The sequence below is a fragment of the Erithacus rubecula genome (assembly GCF_903797595.1).
Source record: "Erithacus rubecula genome assembly, chromosome: 6".
NCBI classification, from domain to species: domain Eukaryota; kingdom Metazoa; phylum Chordata; class Aves; order Passeriformes; family Muscicapidae; genus Erithacus; species Erithacus rubecula.
In genome coordinates this window covers 12,445,407-12,460,362 of record NC_136688.1, presented here as the reverse complement: position 1 = coordinate 12,460,362, position 14,956 = coordinate 12,445,407, and the positions used below count along the sequence as shown (strand labels likewise).

The window sequence follows — 14,956 nt, the reverse complement described above, 5'->3', positions numbered from 1 at the left end:
GGGGTGCTCCACGCAACAAAGAATATGAGAATTTTGTGGGCATTTACATGTCACTTTTTCAAGAGTATGCTGGTTATGTTAATCTTCCTTCATTTCCTGGCAGCTTGTGTGTGTTTCGATGAGACCGAAATCTTCGGGATTTGCTTGCAATACATTGATCGTCACTGGCAGAGCCTGTGCCCCAAAAAAGAAAGCAATAGAAAATGAAGCCTTGCAATGAATTTTTGTGGGAGTCCATTTTAAGCATTGGTTAAGGACATCCAGTAATTCTGAAGATACTCTTACTCTGAGGAAAGGAGACCAGGCTACCTCCTCTCACCTGCTGTTCTAGTTTTGTAGAACCTTTTACTTTAATAATGACTTAAATAAATAAACAACTTATCTGTGAACACTCCAGATACTGAGAACCCCATTGTAATGCAGTAGTTTAGGAGGTGGACCAGTGGCAATTGTTTCTCCTGCTTCCTATTAAACTTAATTGTTACCAGTCCTCACAGGACCATATTATCCATAGCTGGGGCAGTCGGAAAGGGCTTCTTTGGCAATTGCATTTCTATTTGTCAAGTATAAAAACTGCTCATGCAGATCTGACCAGTCTTTTAAATCAGTATCTTATCTCCAGGCCCCAAGATATCGACCAGAATGAAAGGCAGCAGGGTTTTATGAATGGAGCCATGTAATGAATTTGATTGTTTGAGTCTGAGAAATTATGTGAAGCTGCTGAACTGGAATTGCAATAATTCAGGGCATGCATTGAGTTTCCTGGTGTCATTAACACCGAGGTTTTTTGTATTTGGCTGCACACAGATTGCGTCAACAATTTGTAACATAGTAGAAGAAATGTTTTCTGGCAAACGGGAGGTCATAGTTCAATGCACTAGAATCAAGCAGGGAGGTGGAAATGAATCTGATTTTCAGCAGAGCAGGTGACCACCAAGTCAGTGGTATTTAACGTTAAGGCACATTTGATTCTTCCTTTTAAGTCTATTTCATTATAAATGCAAAGTCATCAAGGAAACTGTGTGGATTTTTAAGAAGGAATATGTGTCCTTTTGCCATGATGCTGTTTAATGAGGTTACAAATTCTAACTTTCATCCCATAATATAAGTATTTGAAGTCCATCGGTATCAACATGGCAAAGTGGAATTTCTTTCCTTCTCACTGTTCTTCATCTTCCCCTCCAGAGTGCTCTGGGGCACCAGCTCCTACACTGCTGTTCTAAGCAGAGCCATCATTGTTCTGAGGGCTAAAAGTACAACCAGTGAAGATTTGATTGGGGTTTGCTACAAGGCAGATGTAGAATACCTACCACAGTTGCTGCTAAGTAGGGTTGCAGCAGAAAAACATAGGAAGTGAAGGCATTTGGCCAGGTCATGGGTCTGCTGAATTTAGGATCTGATGGGCTAGAGGAGAAAATGAAAAGAGCTGAGTGTTTTCTTAACAGAATTGATGAATGCACTGGGCAGGTCCAATGTCTAGTAGCTTTGCCAGTCAAAGCCTCAATTTTCTTTGCTTTTTTTTTTTTTTCAAAGGACTGAAAATAATATATTTTGTGGAATGTGACACTTGAAGCACAAACATTTCAGTCTTTATTCTACCAGAAAAAAAAAAAATTAAAACTTTCTTTGAATGGAACTGATTTTATTTATTTATTGACTCCCCAGCTATACCAAAATACCAAGATTTCATGGAACTCCATCATTATATCAGTGTGCTATAAAAATTCAACTACTTGTTTGTTTAAGACACCTTCTCTAATACCTCCTAGGAAAATATTGATGAGTTAATTGAAACTTAGAGGAGTTAATGAAGATTCAGGCTTTGGTTTTAATCTATTCACGTTCTTCATCAGGAATTTAAAGTGTTGAAATTCAAATGTCTAAATATCAGGGTTACAAGCGGTGCATAAAAGTGGTGTGCAGAGATGGAACAGAGGTGCCCCCAGTGAAATACACTGAGTCTGGTAATGGAGAAAAAGAACGTGGTAGGTGAAATAGGGAAACTCTATTTCAAAATGCTCTCCTGAGTGTGAAACCAAGAAATATTAGAAATTTAATTTCTCAAAGTTTTCTACATATTTTTTTAAACACACCTTCATAGATTTGTCGTGTCGTGAGGAATTCCCTGGGTTAAACAACACTGAATGAATAAATATCTCCTTTTGTCAGTCTTAGGTTTGTCACCTGCAAGATTAATTTGTTAGTTCTTGTATTGGTAGCTACACACAGTAATTGTTTGTGGTTCATCATATGCATGTTCAGCATGACCTTGGAGATCTTAACCATGTGTTCCTCATAAATCCCTCTTTTCCAGGTTGAGCACTCTTAGGGTATCTTATTATTAATTATATGGAAGCTGGTCTATTCCCCTGACCATGATTATTACTTTTCTTTTTCCATTTTACATTTTATTAGATAGGGAAACCAAAATTGCAGTATTTGACTCATGGACAGTCTCTTTAACAGGGAATATTGTTCCTTTCCTATCTGATTCCTGACAGTATCTGCTGTCTATTTGTTTTCTGACAGTACTAGTAGAATTCTAGTGCCTGTGTTAGGGCTGCTGTGATGGAATGAATTCACTATCATGTGACGAGTTATTTAGTAGACTCTTCCTACTGTTCACCCTAAATAACCTTGTGCATCTCTGTTTCCTAATCCAGTTTCCTCTGCTGATAACTCACACTCATGCGCTTGGCCAGGCTGTTTAGAAAAAGCACAAGTACTGTTGCAAACTTGCTGTTTCCTGTGCTGAGTGTGTTTGCCTGCAGCTACAACAAATTCCTAAACCCATGGGACTAACCTGTCATGTATCAAACATTGTGCTGATTTCTCAGCTTTCCCCTTCCTCTGTTCCTTCCCTAGCTCTGCTCATTCCCTAGGGCAGGGAGCTTGCCTCCTCCTTTAGACCTATAGCCACAAAATAATCGAGTAAAATGTAAAATAAATGGGTAATTAAGATGGGCTAATGTATTTCTGGTGTGTGGTACTAATGAACCTTCGTCATTAAAAATGATGATAGGAACTCTATGTGTGTCGCCTCTGCTTGCCAGCATTAGTATTAGTTTTTGGACTTGCCAGTGTCATTCAGAATTCTGTGAGTAGAATGATAAGTCATTATAACCTCGGTCATTTTTGCTCAGGTTGGTATCAAAAGCCACTTTTCATTGTTAATGTAGGTAATTGCCAATGGGAACTGGCATAAACCTAAAACCTTGCTTTACATAATTCAGTGAGTACCTATGCAAGCCACCAAGAGCTCAACAGCATCTTGGAGATTAAAGGATGTATTGTCCATGCAAATTTCATGATGGAAAATCATTTCTTAATGATATAATATCTGGCAATTGCTCTTGCAAAGTATACCAAATGTGCTTTTTTGTTGCTCTTAAAGAAACCTGTCTTGCAAACATCTTCTCTGCTCTTTATACATGAACACACAAATGTGCCTTGCAGCACAATTCTAAGATATAATTGCATTCTATTTTAACTCCATTAGATTTGCATCTCTTTGAGGGCAGACTTGCCCTAGAATGTAGAGCTGCATGAGATTCACATTACTGCCTTCAGACAGCAAGAACTTTTTGAGACCACAAGGCAGAGGGAGAGTGTTATCTTAGCACACAGTTGCTCACTTGCTGTCTTCTGATCCCCATCTCCCTCTTCCTCTCCCCTCCTGCAAGACCAGATTGTTCTCTTAAATGCAGTTGTGTGATTTTGCTGTAGGCAGCTGGTTGAGTTACAAGCAAATTGCTGTATTTCAGACGAGTTTACAGAGAAGATTAAGATAAAGAATGGAGGCTATTAATGAGAGCCAGGAAGGATGGTGAGGGGAAATCACACATGAAAAATTGGTCGCTTTTTTTCCCCCCACCTTATCTCTGTTATATCTTGTGATATGCAAAGGACACAGCACTAGGAAAGTGATGACAATATTTTCTTAATATTAAGTGGACAGTAGTTATTTTGTTATTAAATATACTTAGCACAATGAATAATATCCTTTCCACATAAAAGGGTATCATTTGACCATCTTTCTTCTAGATATCTATGTGAACTTCTATGCATACTTTTCACATTATTTTTATTCTTTTGGAAGGGGACTTGTTGGAATGATTTCTAGGTTTAAAAAAAGCCCCCAAACTTAAAATATTTCAGACAATAGCCGAGAGTACTCTTTAATGTTCTTTAACTTTTCTTTACATAAACATCCAATGCATATTGGTGAACTTAACTTTTTCATAATGTTAGCTTTAGCCCACAATTTTTTCCTTTGTTCCACTCTTCTGTCTGCTGCTCAGTCAGAATTAGGAATTTGATGTAGGTATCAATTCAAATTTGCCATTAACATGGATTCTAGCACATTGCAATGATCTGTTCCAGTGTGAGAAATGGATGTCATGGATCCCAGCATTAAAAATAAAGACAAAATTAGCATAAAAATGTCAACTTTTTTATAGCAGCTTCCTACTTAGGATGAAATTTTTTTTAAAACATTAGTGAATTCTCACAAGGTTCTGTAGAAGGGAAGTTATGTCAGTTTTGGAGCCAACAGAGGAAACCTCTGGCACAAACTGGGAACACTCAGTCTTGTGTAGCAGCTATGAATTGTCCTTCACCCAGCAGTTCCTTTTCTAATATGAAGAATTTGAGATAATGAAATAAATGCCAAAATGATAAGTAGATAAGCAAATAATAATAATAATGTGCTGCAAAGTCAAGTTGGCAGGAATTGTTCTGAGTTCTGAGTGAGCAATGTCAGTATACTTTAGTAAGAAAACATGACTGGAAACCTGTAATGAGGATGTGGAGTGTTTGACCAGCAGTCTTGAGCAAGCTCCTTACAGGATTAAATAGGCAAGCACCAGCTGGAAGCTCTGATTGATAAAGAGAAGTATTTGTACTGGTATCCCAAATTCAGGGCACTACCTATGAAAATATCTTTGCTGGGGTCAAAATTGGATGGCTGCTCAGACTAATTATGATCATGTGGAGCTGAAGAAAGTGACAGACTTCATTGACAAATAAGATGCGTTCCTAATTTGAGAGGATAATCAGTTTCCGCTTATGTGGTTTTTTGAATTTTGAATCATTCTGTGAAAGGAGAAAAATAGATTAAGCAAGTATTGTAACCTAAACTCAACCAATACCAGCATTCATGCAGGAAATCCTACAAACCTAGACATATTGTGAAAAGAATTGCTGTTTGATTTTAGTATGTACTGTGTTAATGAAATCTCCAGGAAATATAACCTGAGATATTTGCTTTTGTCCTCATTTCCGTCTCGCTAGTACACCCCTGTGACTAAAAATGATATTATTTATAATTTTCTTGCTACATGCCTACCTGCTTCAGGAATGCAGTTCATGAATTGCACATGGCCTCTCCTTTGCTGCAGCTCATAGCCTAATAAAGTGTATTTGTTATAGTTGTTGTTTTGTGGGTTTTTTGGAAGCAGAATGAAAACCTTGACAATATATCTGCTTGCAAAGGTCTATCAGAGACAGGAGGGGCATGCAGCAAAATCAGCTGCAACTTTAGAAGCCCACCACAGGCCAGTAGCAAACTGGGAAAGCTCCCTTCTGCCCAGTATCCAGGTGTGTTTTGTCGTATGTGGCAGGCTGCACGGAGTGGTCAGTCCGGGCTGCTATTGCCCGTGTGCACATGGAAAGAGCCTCTTGCTTCCCTTTAGGGACCTATTGAAATGAAACCTAGAGGCAATAATTTCCAGTCATAAAGGAGCCTTACATTCAAATCAGTTTTTCTAGTCTGTGTTACAGTAGTTGAGGTTTATTCATGTTGTTCTTCAGGCACCCAGAGGAACGAGGTATTCAGAGTCGGTATTTTACTGCAGTTACATATCTGCTTTTCATGCTCTTTATTTTTGATGAAATTTTTCATAAATATTTTGAAAAAAATCCTGAGTCAATAATTTTCCCTTAGAGTTTCTTAATTCTTCATCTCACAACGATAATTTCAAATGTTGTATTGATGTTCATGGGTAGGTTCTGAATACTACTGTCTCCTACTTCAAAGAGTCCACAATTTAGAAGACCAAAAGTCAGTGACAGCTGAGAAGGGCAGAGCAGAAAGCAGTTCCAATTTTGAACAGTGAAAATTCGTCTTGCAAAGTCATAAAGCCAGAGTAGCATGCCAGTTGCATTCCTTGCCTATAAATTGTAAACAACTTATGAGACTGATAGTTTATTTTAAAGGAAGTAGAGAGGCTTTTTTTGCTCTTCAATGTAGATTTGGGTATATTCATATGGTTAATACAAATTTGGTATTTTGAAAGGTTTATTCTTAAGGGTTTTTCATATGCGTATGTCCATTTCAGATTGAGTTTCTTGTAAAGTTGTGAGGTGATATATACTTGACTTCACGACCAGAAGTTACAGTAACTTAAGCAGACTGTTGGTCTCCATGAAAAGAATGCAGAAGGTTAAAACTAATGTCTAGCCCTAATATTTGGGGGTGAAAATGAAAATGCTGTCAAAATTCAAGAAGATGCCTATGAAAGACTTAGAAATGCTATTAATTGACTTACATTAAATCTGTGAACCCATACAAAGACATGTTCTAGAGCATTAATTGAATATTGCGATTGTTGCCTGGATTTTCAGGCTCAAGGTCAAGCACTTCTCTGTATTTCAGAGACCTGGGGAGGAGAGCAGTGCAGTTGTGACATTAAACATCTCTTGTGGCTGCATTGGATCTATTTGGATGTGTTGAATAGCCATAGTGGGGCTTTAGGAGAACTTATGTGTCCCCATCACCTTAGGAAAACAAGGAAGGAAAAGCCTGTCACTGTTATCATCTTTCCCATTCACTGATTTATTTTATTACGTATACAACAAATCCCATTTAGCTTTCTGGTTATTTGGGATATAGTATCAAGTGAGAGTGTGGAATTGTATTGCTTGGATAAAGTTCACACCTCAGACCTTAAAGAAGGCATAAAGCCTGCTCTGGGTTCTCAGTTGGGAGTTAAGTGGAATTTAAATAGACCATAGATTGGCACAGAGTAAAGAATTTCATAGCAGTTTATAGCAGTAACTTATATAGAAATATTAATCCTTTAATTTGGGATACTAATGGCAGGGATGACTATGGCATGTTTACCTGAAAGTTGTGGGGATGTGTCAGGGTTTGACTTGGGTTTGCCAATTTTAATATATTTAGATTTTTTTAGAGATAGGATTTAGGAACAAAGACAAGGCAGGCTTAAAACTTAAAAGGGTATAAGAAGAAATTTATTAATAACACAAAAACAAAAGAAATTCAGAATAAGATTTCCATATTATTCCCTCTTCCCCCTTCCTTCCTCTTCCTCATTTCTTAACAGCAACATACAGAGAACACTTCATTCAGTTATCTACTTAAATAATCATTTCAGTTCACTCTAGAGAGAAAAATTCCTTTTTTGGTTTAGGCTTAGGGGGGTGTCTTCCCTTTCACAGTCTGTGTCTGCCAGGGAAATACTGCAGATTATGACTTCCTCTCATCTCCACAGTCCTTCCAGAGCTCTGTTATGGGCTATGCTGTACACTTGGGGTACTACTTTTAAAGGCAAGCTGCTGAAAAAAAAACCAAAATTCTCTTAATTTCTTTTTCTATTAAATGCCTCTGTCCATATTTCCAGTCCCAAAACAGAGAGCCTCATTTCCTTGAGGCAAAAGGTCCTCTTCTCAAACACTTTAACCTCCCCAAGTACATTTCACAGTTTAAAGGAATTTTAGTAGTACACTGTCCCCTTATAGCCCCAAAGAAAAGGTTTTCAGCTACTTATCTATGGCATCTTTTCAATCTCTTCCCATCTGGAAACTTCATCTTCATTTCACTGACTTCAGTAGACTTCTAGCTTCATTCTTCTCATTCAGGGAAGCTCAGGAGATTGAGAATCTCATTCAGGCATTAAAAGAGTTAAAACTGCACCCAGAACTTGAAGAAGCTGGGCTAGGCCATTGCTGGAAAAACTCTGAGCCACGTGGTCAGCTGGGGGCCTCTCTTCTCAGAATAGGGGGAAGGGAGAGCCTCGGTGGCTCCCCCATCCCCCAATCAGCTATGTTGCATGGAGAAAGAAACCAGGAGCCGAGCCGAGCCCAGAGCTGAGCGGGGCCGAGCCTGGAGCTGAGCGGGGCCGAGTCGAGCCCTGCCGAGTCGGGAGCAGGCTCACCCTGAAGCTGGGCTGGGGCTGAGGCGAGCTGAGGCGAGCTGAGGCGAGCCGGGAGCAGGCTGAGCCTGAAGCCAGAGCCCTCCTCACCTCCAGGGAAGCCAGAAGCTAAAAGAGGCCAATTTAGCTTTTACCAATGTGATTCGTGAAAGCAAAAATAACTTTTTAATTGGTTACCCGAGCTGTCCACTACTAAATCAGCTCTGTGATTGGTCCCCGCAGCTCACGGGGAAGCCCCCAGAGAGGGGACAGTCCTCCTGCAGCAGAGCTGCACAGAGCAGCTCTGTGCTGCTCTTCTCAGGCACCCCCTCAACCAGCCTTCCATGTGAAACCAGCACAGGATGTATGGCATGAATAGCTGCCTGAAACCTGAAACGTGGCATTTTAATTTTCACCACCAAATCAGTTTAAATCTTCTGGATCCCATGGACTTTCTACAAACAACACCAAAAATGTTCTTCAGTGATTATATTTTGTCATCAGAAAAGGTGACAAAACCCACAAATTCTATTTAGGTGACAATTCCTTTAGGTGACCGTACAACAGCATGTGAAGCACAGAAACACAAGCCAATAATTAAAGAAAAGGATTATACCCTTTTAAGATTTTTTGTTTTGGTTTGGTGTTTTTGACTGCAAACTCTTTCTGTAGCGAGTGTAAGCATTGTGAAGAATGATAATGGATGTTCCCTTCCCTTTAAACTCCTTCGTTCAGAGGGGAAAGCATGACCTCTTACAATGGCCTCTTCCTTCCCTGCTTCTCCAGTGGGAGGTGAAATTCATCCTTGGGACCACTTAGGGACGTGCCAAAACTTTATTTGTGTGCATCAAGGTGAAATCACCTTGATTGAAAAGGGCACCTTTTCCCTTCAGCATGAGGTGTGAGCCATGAGTGTGGCTTCCCACACGACCCCAGACCAGAGCTATGGAGAACCAGGAGACCACAAGGGGTAAAGTGCTCTGAGACTGCTTTTGAGTTTCACTCTTTCCAGTGGATTAAGTGAATAGTTACCATGAGGTTATTGTGAAACCCTGTGAAATATTTTTGGTAGCCGGGTCTCTAGCACCAGGACAGAATTCAGCTATTTTTTTCAAAATTCTGGCTCATGTTACAGTGGAACTGAGGATAAAATAGGTATCTGTCCTTTCTCCTATTTCACAAACTCCTGAACTATTTAGCTTGCCAATGCATTATGGTACAAAGCATTGTGTGTTTTGGGTTGTCTAAATTTTTATTTTGGCTTTTTAAAAGGTACACTATTTATATGATTTGGGATGCTTAGTGGCATGCATACTAATTGTAGAAAAATCCACCAGATACTACCCAGTAGACTAGACAGACTCCTTCATGACTGTTATGGTCCATCAGGTAAGTAAATACTTTGGAACATGTACTGATGTCAAAAACCATGAGTTATTTACATATTAGTTTATATGCTCTTCCAGCATGCTGGGCAAATGTGTACTAGAGTGGGGTTTTTTAACAGCTGATTTTTAAACTCTTGTTACCAAACTGAGAAGGCTGTATCAATTTTGAAAAAGCTGCCATGACCATTTATTGGAAAAGTACACACATTTTCAAAGCTAATATGTGCCAAGCTGTGTGCAGTTATTAACCTGCATTTATACAGAGCTGTAATGTTGCATATAATGGGCTCTGGAACCATTTTCCTAATAAACCAATATATTCCTGTGGTTTCTATGTAATGCTGGCTTTGTCTGCTGGTAATGGAACAGATAGATTGTTGCTGCTCACACTCAAGCACTTGGGGTAGTCAGACCAGTGCCAGGTCTCCATGTTAATTCCTCAGTGTTGCCCAAGCCCTTATAGGAGATCAGGAACAGTATAAATACATTGCATACCTTGTGTAAAATAAGTGTTCTCTCCACATTAACCACTTCATCCCTGCAGCCGAGGTAGCTGTTTACTCCTCAGATTGTTTTATGGCTGAATAATCTGGAGTATGGAGAGAAGTAGTAACTTGTCCAAGTTTAACCAGTTGGTCCTAATGTGAGGACACAAAATGTTGTTTTCTTAAAGTAAAACTTTCTGGGCTTTCTGTATATTTTGTCTCACCCCCTCTTGTTTTTCTAAGTAATGCAAGCAGATAAAGAGACAACTTTTTGTTCTTTTTATTGATCTGGGTCTCACAAAACACTTTCTGAAAGCATCAGGAACACAAGTGTGTGGACCATGCCATCATCTGAAACACGAAGTATATGGCCCAATGCATTTGAACATGACCTCAGAATTTGGATGTCTTCTACCTGAACATTTTCGATCTACCTTTCAAGACCAGATTTGTGGGGAGGCACTCACTGAATTGAATTTAAGGGTGTGCCCCACCTTTCCTCTTTGATTTTGCTGTCATCACCTACTCTGATTTTTCAAGGAAATGCATCCTAACTTGTCATGGTATTTGCAAAGTTCCCGCATGCAGCTACAATTGAGGGGACTGCACAGGCAGGGTAGTGCAGGGAGGGCAAGGAGGTCTGTGGAAATCTTTTCTGCAGGAGTGCCAACAGCACGGCTGCGTTAAACAACACAGCACTAAAGCCAGATGGCCATTAAAATGGTTTGAAAATGCCTGTGTTACACGGTCTTTATAACTTGGTCCTATTTGTAGCTGGTGGAACTTTGGCTTTCATTCACGTGCCAACCATGTGCTACAACAATTAAAATACTACACTTATAAAATCCTGAATGCTGCGTGCGTGCACGGCCTGACTAAAGCTCAGCAGATGAGATTGTGATTATAGCCCCAGCTGCAAAAGGGGGAGGGGGAGGGGGGGAAATCTGTGATATTTGGAGGAAAAACTGAGGCTGATGGTGACGTTGTGCTCCATGTTCAAAGTGTCATTGCTAACTGGTGATTTGCATTTTGCATGTTCACTGAGCAGCCTTTCTTCTATGTGTTAGTTTGGACGACAATGCATTTTTTTCATATGGGAGGAAGCAACAAAATAATAGAGAGAAATTAGCCAATCAAAATCATAGTAAATAAAAGTCTCTTTCTCTCTTTCTTTCTTTTTAAGGCTCAAGAGGCAGCTGGCACTCTCAGGCTTTATTATACTGAGGAAAGAGAACAGCAAACTGCATGCAGTATAGAGTCAGTGTCATTGAAACTAATGGCATGAATGATCTCACACCATTGTAGTAAGACGGAGATTTACTGTGCTTAGTAGAGAACCCATATTATGGGGAAAAGCATCGATCTGCTTCCACATTTTATTCGCATGAACGACAAACAAGTTATTCACTACTATGCAGTCACATTCAATCCCTTAGTGTCTGAGTCACAATGGCTCCCAAGTCACTCACACTTTACAGCTGTGCAGAGCACCTAGCCAATAACTACTTGTCTCCACTTGGCAACCAACAGAAAAGGTTTATTAGCTCCTCTTACTTGACCACTTTACAGTTTAGAGTTGCTGGATAATTTTAGCCACAGTGTTTGAGTCCTACAATAATGTCCATTAATGCAATATCCTCTCACTTCCCCTTTTTTCATGTTAGGTATTAGGCAGGTGGAGAGAGAATGGTTACATTGCCAGTTTCACTTTCTTAATCAAATTTTGACATTTTCATGGCCTAAATGTTCTGCTTGAAAGTGCCCAGTGCCTGTTTCCTATGCAAAGAGTGCAAATAATGGTAGGATAAAATAAATGAAGATAGGAAAGGCAAAGAGAGAGACCTAATGCATTATGGATGCTTTGCTTTTGGTTTTTCCGTATTTATTGACTAATGTCACCTGCTAGAGATTTTTTTTTCCTTTGTTTTTAACTCTAGCTTTGGTACTGTAATGGAGATATCATAGTGGTAACTATGGCAAAAGAAGGAAAATGCTGGCAAATTATTTTATTTCTGTTGCAGTGACGAGAGACTAAATAATGGTGAAGAATAGTCTGAAAGCACGTGGTACATTTGTGCTTTAATTCTCTGATTCTTTATGTTACAGCAGTTATGCAAGTCCTCCTTAGCCATGAGAGGATGCACTTGGCACACTAAGTTGGGATGATTCAGAGTCCCTGCCACTCTCATCCTCATCACTTTTAATGTAGCTTTCAGGGCAGGTTGAGGATTTGTCAGGGAAACCTGTGCTACCATTCCTGACTGTTCTGAAGGCCTTTGCCTTCTGGGAAATGTGAGGTTGATTTTCTCTTTTCCTTTAAACAGGAAAACTCACTTTTGACTCTTCTTCTGCATCTTTGTAGCTCCAAATGTTTAGGACTCTGCACAGTTACCTTGTCTTCATAAGCTTTGTTGCATACTCCTTAATTGCACACACTTTCTATAGTCTCAAAGATTGCAGAAAACTGTTGTTTCTCAAACTTAAGTCACATCAAATCTATAGCTACCTGTTGTCATGCAGTTTGTATCATTGATTCTTCACTCTTTTTCTTAATTTATATTTTTTAGGGAGTAAAAGCATAACAGGTTTTGAAATGCTAATGTTTCATAACATTAAATTATTTGTCCCAAATGAACTGGTGGCCAAGTCAGGAATTGATATTGTCTTCTAAACTCCTGCTCTCATTTTCAAAGATCACTCCCTTGAGCTTCTTCATCCCCTTAATATGAATTGTGAATATAGTGTAGAACAAATGAAAAAATGTCTTTGTAATCCCGTTGCTCTAAGGAAAAATTAAATTCTGCATTTCTGAATTTTTCTTTTTAACAGCCTCCTTCTCAAAATGCCATCAAATAAATGCAAGATCTTGACTTTAAGAATAAGAAACTTTATATTTTAAGGTTGTCTTTCTGTTGGGATATTAGTGCAGTAATTTCAGCATTAGCAAGTTAGGCTGTTGAATTTCTTGCTCTTAAAAATCTCTAAACTTGGCTGATTTGAATGACAAGCAACACAATTTCAGGTCTTAGAAACCATTGCAATACATTGTGACTGCAAACAGAGGGAGTGGAAAAGAATTTCCAGTCACAGCTGATTGCAGAATGACTTTATCAAATAATTTAGTAAAGGAAAATAACCCAAACATAAGCCCTGAGAATTTAGCTCTAGACACACAAAGTACTTTAGGCTTGCCCTTCCTGGGGGAAAGGAGGTGTTGTCCTTTTTTATCTGCAGGGAGGCAGAAGTGTCAGATCAGAACAGGTTCAAGAACCTAATTTTTGAAAGCATGGTCTCACACCTTCCCCCTATGACCAAGGTAGGAGGAGTTGATTGGTGCATGGGGACCCTGCCTTTACAGACATGTGTTTGAATATCATCTATCATTTGTGCCTGGGGTTGTGCTACCTTGAAGATTTAGCTGGGAAATGCATGACGTGTTTTTCCTTTTCCTGAGGCAGGACACATCCAATAAAATCCAAGCTGGTTTTTCCAAAAAAAGCCAAGCTGTGTGCGGGTTCCTGGGAGGCGACACATGGGGCATGTATGGCAATCAAACATTTGCCTTCAATTCCACAACAGCTTTTGGAGTTCTGGTTTCCCTGGCATTTTTGTCTTTCCCTTGTCTCAGTTAATCTGTGTTATTGTCTATTACTAATTCCCATCCAAATGTAACATGGAAGTGGCAATCAGTTAACAATTTGGTCTTGATTATACAATTACTTTTTCTTCAGTTGTTCAGATGTTTTGTGTGATTCTTTGTTTTCCCATTTCCACACCTTGGAAATGAAGAAAAATAGGATTGGAAGAAACCTCAAAAGATCTTATAATCCATCCTTCTGCCCCAAGGTAATTATATCTCCATCATGCCTTGCAGATGTTTGTCTCTCTTGCTTTTAAAATCTTCCAGTGATGGTTTTCCATCATTTTTCCAAAGCATTAGCTCTTAAAGTTAAAATGAAAAGTCATTGCGTGTCTGGTTTAATTTCAAATCAGCACTGCAAAGGACTGATGTAAATGCACTGTGGAATATGACTGAAATAGGGCATAAATTGCCCAAAAATTTGGGCATATAACTGAAATTAATCTTTGCAGGAAGATTTATGTAGGACTTAAATTCATTTTTAATGAACTCTGCTATCATGAATCTTTCACAGCTTTTGCTATTCTTTTAAACATGACAGTTCTTACCATTTGATTACAGAAATTAGTTTAATTATAGATTGATGCTTAATGCATGACAAAACACAAAAATACATGCAGAAAATTTCAATACCAAATATTTTACCCCCTCAACACAAACAGGTCCCTATTTGATAAAAGCTTGTGTATAGGAGCTGCCAATTTTATAATTCTAGTCTTAATGAGGAAACTAGCATACCTGTATGTCAGGGGTTGGAAGATTCTTAGCTTTTGTGTACTTTGTATGTTTTCCATGTATGTTTTCCACTTATATGGAGTTTGCTACTAGAAGTGTGCTGTTGGTGCTGAACTGAAAATATATCCAGTGATATGAAAAAAGCTGTTTAACAATTAAAAATCTGTTAATAATTTTAAAACTGTTTCATCATTTTAAGACCTAGCAATCTTCTGTAGCCACCATATGATATTTCTGGCATTGAGGATCTTTTGAATTTCTGAAAATGCTGGGAGATTTTTGATAGAAGTGTAGTAAAATTGTAGAAGACCAGAAATCCATCTACCTTTAAGTATGAAGTTCCTGAGGGACATTGATACTAAGGAATTAAAGAAAATACACATTTTGTGAAAACCTCAGACTTGATAAGAAAGCTAACTAGAATTTGAGGCTTTACTTACAGCTTAATGTTATCCAACATCCCTCTCTAATGAGGTGCTCAAATGTCCAAGATTTGTATGTATTCTTAAGATTTTACTAAGATCTTTATTGTCTCGGTTGCAAAAACTGGATAAC

General features: G+C 38.8%; 1 long non-coding RNA gene across 2 annotated transcripts; it reads right to left on the bottom strand.

Annotated features, from left to right (window-relative positions):
• Window positions 1–1,310: 1,310 nt before the first annotated feature.
• LOC306803879 lies at window positions 1,311–14,464 on the bottom strand. Of its 2 annotated transcripts, none has more exons than XR_013774737.1 (3): window positions 14,405–14,464; window positions 10,037–10,179; window positions 1,311–1,404 (listed from the first exon to the last, which is right to left on the bottom strand). It is a non-coding gene; the product is annotated as an uncharacterized lncRNA (long non-coding RNA). The 2 variants fall into 2 exon arrangements; XR_013774738.1 differs by lacking the exon at window positions 1,311–1,404 and adding an exon at window positions 4,144–6,171.
• Window positions 14,465–14,956: the final 492 nt, after the last annotated feature.